Consider the following 6,515-nt stretch of genomic DNA (forward strand, 5'->3'; position numbering starts at 1 on the left):
CGGGTGGGCGACGAATGGCGGGGCTGGGGGGAGGCATATGGGCCTTGTGGGAGGGAGTAGCCCCTGCAGGGGCGATTTGGCCCCTGTTGGGGGGGGTCAAACCCCTTGTGTGGGGGACCAAACCCCTTGTGTAGGGGCCAAACCCTTTGAGTAGGAGCTGAACCTCCTGTTGGGGGATGGGGGGGGCGAACACCTTGTGTGGGGGCCATCGCCCTGTGGGAGGGCAGCAAAATATGTATTCATGAATTCATGAAACATGTATTTAGAGTTCACTTTATTATTAGACTTGCTTTAACACTGTACATATATCAATAAAACATTGTCCAAGTGATTGCTGTCTCTGTCTCACTCTCTCTTTATAGTGGCCTTTCGTTTTACTTGTGGAGGAACATGGATTTGGGGGTATTTTACAGAGTGACTTTGGGATTTTTTTATCAGGGATTTTTCAGTTTTCCAATAGGGAACACCAGAATTCCTGCTAGGAACGCCAGTGACAGGACCCTGCCTGCTCAGAGCTGGCACCTTGGATCCAGCTGGCTGGGGCTGACCTCCTGCCCAAATGGAGCCAGGAGGACATGCTTGACAATTCAAAGCAGGCCATCACACCTGGAACATCTTCCAGGCAATAGCTGCCCAGATGGCCGGGCAGGGGGCACACAGCAGTAGTGCTGCACAGAGGCCAACCCTGCAACCGCAGTCCACTGGCAGCTGGCCCAGAGGGGCAGATGCCTCTACTGGCTGTGCAGTCCCCATCTGGGTCTGGCAGGTGCACAACAGGTCACAGCTAGGCAGCACCTCCCACTGCCACACTGCTGCAGTGGGTAGAGGGTGCAGGGAACTCTCATGGCTGCTTCAGCAGTCCAGCTGGCACAAGAGGTAGTGTCCCCAGGTACCAATTAGCTGGGCCCCAGAAGCTCCTGAGAGCTAGCAGCCCTAAGCTCCTTGCCAGGGCGGTCTTTTATACTGCTGAGGCCAGGACAGGACAGCTTTTTATACTGCTGGGGACAGCACAGGTGCTGGCCCCGGGCTCTAGCTCCCCGACTGCAGATCTGGGAGAAGCCAGGCAGGGTTATTTTGCCCCAAGTGGCACAATTTGCTCTACACCAAAGTGCATGTCCAAGCACGTGCAGTGAAGCAAAAAGCCCCGGCTCAAATTTCTACCGCTTCTATTTGAGCTGCTGCAAGCACACATGCTTGCATGTGTGGATGCACCCTCTGTGTCCTACTCCACAACCAGTTTCGTACCCACTTGACGGTCCCGCAGTTGAGCCCAATATCTTCGTTTTCTGAACAGTACCTCATGGGATACCAGGTCAAAGGCTATGATGTCAAGTGCTTTTCTCTTGTCCAGGTGATGAGTCACCTGATCATAGAAAGAAATGAAGTTGGTCAGACAAGACCTGCCCACGAGGAAGCCATGCTGGCTGTCATTCTGTATCATGCCTTCTGCAAGTTTGTTACACATAGCTTCTTTGATGAATGTTTCTAGGATTTTCCCTGGAATAGAAGTTAAGCTAATTGGCCTGCAGTTTCCTGGGTCCTCACGCTTCCCCTTCCTGAAGATGGGCACAACATTGGCCCTCTTTCGGTCCTTTGGGATTTCTCCAGAGGCCCATTTTTGAAGGACCTTTGCCAGGGGCTATGTGATTACTTCAGCCAACTCTTGCAGCACTCCTGGGTGGAGTTCATCCAGTCCTGCTGATTTATATACGTCTAATTTCTTTAATTGATCCTACACCAGTTCTATGGCAATGGTGGGAACAGTGTCAGTCCCTCCCTACTCGTTCTGTGCCCTACCTGGCATGTTGTTCCCCTTGGTCTTGTGAAAGACCAAGGCAATGTAGTCGTTTAGTAGTTCCGTTTTTTCCTGAGTGGTAGCGACCAGGTATCCTGAGGCATTGAGCAGTGGCCCCACATTCCTGTTAGTTTTCCATTTACTCCCTATGCATCTAAAGGAGGACTTCTTGTTGTCTTTGATTCTTGTAGCTAGTTTTAGTCTGGTTTCTGCCTTAGCTTGCTTAATCTGGTTCCTACAAGTGCGGGCCATTGCCAAGTAGTCTTCCTTAGAAGCTGTCCCAAGCTTCCATTGTTTGTATGCCTCTTTTTCTGTAGGAGGGCTGCAACTTCCCTGCATAGCCAAGAGGGGTTTTTGATCCTTTTGCTACTTTTTCTCTGTAAGAGAATGGATTTTCTCTGAGCCTTAAGAATTGTGTCCTTAAGGAATGACCATTCTTCTCATGCTCCCTTTACCTGTGGTCCTTGGTCTACCAGGGCATTTTCTACTAGTGGCCTGAGCTGATTAAGATTTGCGTTTTTGAAGTCTAAGACTTTGAGCTTGGTATCTGTTTTGTCAGCCTTGCGACAGACTGTGAACTTAATGATTTCATGGTCACTTATCGCCTAGGGTGCCCTCTATGTTTAAGTTGGTCACCAGGTCATCCCCTTTGGCTAGGACCAGGTCAAGAACTGCATTGCCTCTAGTTGGCCTGTGCACATACTGAGTCAAAAAAAGCTCTTCAGTGCTGGTCAGGAAGGACAGTGATTGATCCAAGCTGGCTGAGCACTCCTCCCAGGAGATGTCTGGGTAGTTGAAGTCACCCATGACAACCATGTCCCATACACGTGCAGCCTCTGTTAGTTCACAAGCGAATGCTAGATCAAGGCCCTCCCCTTGGTTATGTGGCCTGTAGTATACACCTACAGTCAGGTCTCTCTTGCTGTGCCTCCCCCATTGTCACTTGTTTAAACATGGTTTCAAAGGGTAGTTGTGTCTGGTTGGAATTCTTGATACAGAATCTACCTGGTATGTCTGGGACTAACATCTCCTTGCCACTTCCCTTCAGAACAGTAACCAAGGGGGAAAATGGCTATAGAGAAAGACAGAGGAGAAAATATACACACAATTTTAAATAAATAAAAAATAAGATCTATAGCTGACCAAGATTTCTGGCAAGGTTGGATGGATACCTTACTACTAGGCCTTGTTACAATATAAAACATGAAACGCTCCACTCTGATAACAAATAAATTGATATACTAATAGGTATCAGCATTACATAAATATATTTATATATGTGATGGGAAGGAGAGGAAGACTAGCAGTCTGTAGCTTCCCAAAAAATTAGCAAGTTGAGTGGTTGCACAGACCCAGACTTAGTACTGGGCATTACCTTCACTATCCAACATGGTAACTAAAACTAGGCACAAAGTAGGGAAGCTGTGAGTGTGTCACAATCATTGATTAATCACAGTAAGTGTCCTGTCTGCACTGCTGTATATATCTGTATCCTAATTTCAGTGCAATGTAAGATATGAGAAAGTAAGTATGAATAAGGGAGAGGAAAAAGGAATAGAGAGATCAGGAGAAATGAGAATAGGGGGATCCCTACTTCCCCTGTATCTTTCAAGAAACCAGGATCTGCTAGTCCTGGCTCCTGTCGCTGTATTTAGTCTGATGTGTGTTTTAAAGATTGAGGTGATCTCTAGTAACTTGTCACCACTGGATATTGAAGGTTCAGGATATTTCATTTCCATATATGTTCAAACCAACAAAGCTGCTGGTGGATCTAATTCAAACAGTACAAGTACAACTATGATTTGTACGTGACCACTCATTACCATACTGCTCCTTGTAAAAACAGAGGTCCTTCCTTAAATCCAGAGAGGGGGGATTACAGGAGCATGGTGAGAAGACAGCAGGCTATCCACTCCTGTTCCCCCAAAATCCTGTCCCTTCCAGCCCAGCTATCATTACAGCCATTTAAAGAAGGGAGAAGAACCCTGCCAACCAATGGGCCTCATGAAGCCTTCTGGGTGGGTGGGTACAGGCCTGGGCACAGCCAAAGGGCACCCTTACATGGTGACTGAAGGCATTTTGGTTTTTTTTTGTTACGGTTCTTTGGAATTCAGCATCATTTGTTGGGGGATGGAGGGAGGAATAGTTTGGTACATTTTAGAGGGAAGGCAGGCAGATAGGGAAGAGAGAGGACCATGTTCTTCACTGGTGCCATCTACTCTTAGTATTTGTGGGCACAACAGGAAGGCTGTGAGCAGCGCATAAAGCTACCAAGTACAAGGAAAGGAAAGCCAAACTACTGCAGCTGGGATTCACACATTCACTTTCAAGTGTTGCAAAAAGATTCACTGGAATCAAGGGAATAAATACATAAATGAAGGTTAAAGGTTACTTTGAGACATGATACACTTTTATCATCATCATACAAACTGGGCTATATGTTAGAGAACAGATGAAAATCAAGTTGCTTCTCTCAGGGTTTTGGCACAACCCTTGGCACTATATCAAATACAGAAGCAGTGCAGTTCTCAGAAGAATCAATGGACCACTTGAAAGTAAAAGAAAAAAAAGTCTATTGATTGCACTGGATTGGCCACTGGCCAGAGGAGAAGGAAGGAAAAGTGAAAGCAAAGTTAACTTCTGAGTAGTTGCTCCAAGTTATACAAAGGCATCTCAGAACTGTTTACGCACAGGCAGGCTAGAATCAACATTTCTGATGCAAGCACTGTTAAGGCTATCAGTACACTATGAAAGAGCCTTTTGCCAAATCTCTGCATATTTGTTGTTATGTTAATATTGTATTCATAGGAATTAAAGTTACCCTTGCTTACAGAGATTATCTAAACTTGTCAGGGAATGTGCGTTAATCCTGGATTAGTGAATAGAATTTATTTTTAGACCTTATTTTGCAAGTAAGCAATTTAAAGCTATGGATCTTTTCACATGTATCACGAAGTAAAATCATTTATTACTGAAGGTGTTATTGGCAGGTGCTTCAAGATACCATAGTGAGGATGGCAGTGTCAAAACCCAAACTGAATATTATGATGAATTTTATGCCATTTGTTACTTTTAACATTTAATGCCAGTGTCACTGTAGTTACCCATTTAAATTCAGTCTTACTTTTTGTATCTGTCTACATGTAGCCTCTCTGTTAGAGACCTTTACTACAAAAATTAAAATGTTTGTAAACTAAATTAGTGAAGTACAGTTTGTTAGTCTCTTTTAATCGTGTCGCTTTTCTGTAGTGACAGTTTACGGTAATAAATTTCCCACATACCTGACCAAATTTCTGGAAACTGCTATAAATTTTCAAGAAATGTTAAACAAGTATTCAGTATGCTAATACTAGAATAGAATATTGTTCCCTTAGAACTTCAAACTTCTTCTGAAGTGTTTCCCTTCATATTGCTTTTTGAACACAGTGCCATTTTATTTATGTGGTGCTGTGGGCAGTTTATTTATGTCAAGGTAACACCAAGAAGGTCTTTGCTATAAACTTTTTTGCTAGCTAAGTTTCTGCAAAGGAGGGAACACTTGTATTTCTCACTGTAGTAGATTTCCAATATTTAATATTAAAGAGGCAGGGAAATATAAAAGTACTGTTGGTGCTCAAAACCCCCCCCAAACTTTCAGTAGTTTATATCCTAACTTGTTAGGCTGTCTCCTCAAGTTCTAAGTTTAGAAAAGTAATATCAAGACCATTGAAAGAGTAATGAGGTATTATGGGTTTATTTCATTTTTCTGAAGCCATATACTTTTATTAAGCATGGAAAAATATTTTCACATGTACAAAACAACTCCACTTTCCACACATTAAAAACTAAAATGGAATACTTTAGGGGGAAAAAGGAGGTGCTGTGCTTAAGTTTATTCTACAAGATACAATGCATGCCTGATGAAGTTAAATTCTTCAATTGGAAATTTACTCAAAAATGAAAAAAGTTATGCACCCTCACATTTAAAAAAAAAAAAAAAAGCGAAATAAATCTCTTTGGGAAACAAGATCCTTTTTTTTAAAAAAAATTGTATCCTGAAAAGATACTGACCTGAAAAAGGGTAAACAATCATATACAAGGCATAAACATTACACAAAATCATTCAGACATTTTATAAAGAGATCTGGAAAAGTACCTAAAATAGTAATTTTTCTTTAGTATAAAAATTCAATAATAAAATATTGCTCATAATAAATAAGAGGCGAATTTCAGTAATACTGCTCCTCCCCTTAAAGCTCTCTCAGACATAGGTTTTTTTGTTTTTTTTTTTACCTAAAGTTTGCATTTTGCCCCATACTTACAAGCATCAGGCCATTCTTTGTGAGAATGAACTAAATGCTATTTTATAGATGCATGAAATCCACTTCAAGGGGCATTTTCAGCTGTGTGTACAGGGAAGAGAAGGAAAGGATTGGGAGGGGTCTATACTTCCAAAGTGAGCAAAAACTAAGTTCAATAACATTTTTAAATCTATAAAAAAAACCCCTCAAAAAACAAAAAAACCAACAACAAAAAATTTTGCTTTTTTGTCAAGCAAAACTTATAGTATACAATATGTCTTGGTTTCTGAAGGCAAAGAAAAAAACATCAAAGTTTCCTCAAAAGCTTCTAAAAAAAACCTGTTAGGCTGTGCTCAGCTACTGAGAATGAAGCTGTTAAGGAAAATACTATAGATTCAAGTCTTGTTCCATTTATATGGGGGCACTGGATTTCATTCCTG

At 42.3% G+C, this 6,515-nt stretch overlaps 1 protein-coding gene across 5 annotated transcripts in view; it reads right to left on the minus strand.

Annotated features, from left to right (window-relative positions):
• The window catches only part of CUNH21orf91 (chromosome unknown C21orf91 homolog), a 109,429-nt gene that overhangs the window by 81,359 nt on the left and 21,555 nt on the right, over positions 1-6,515 (minus strand). The window lies entirely within an intron of this gene.

The sequence above is a fragment of the Alligator sinensis genome, unplaced genomic scaffold (assembly GCF_000455745.1).
Source record: "Alligator sinensis unplaced genomic scaffold, ASM45574v1 scaffold486_1, whole genome shotgun sequence".
Lineage (NCBI taxonomy): Eukaryota > Metazoa > Chordata > Crocodylia > Alligatoridae > Alligator > Alligator sinensis.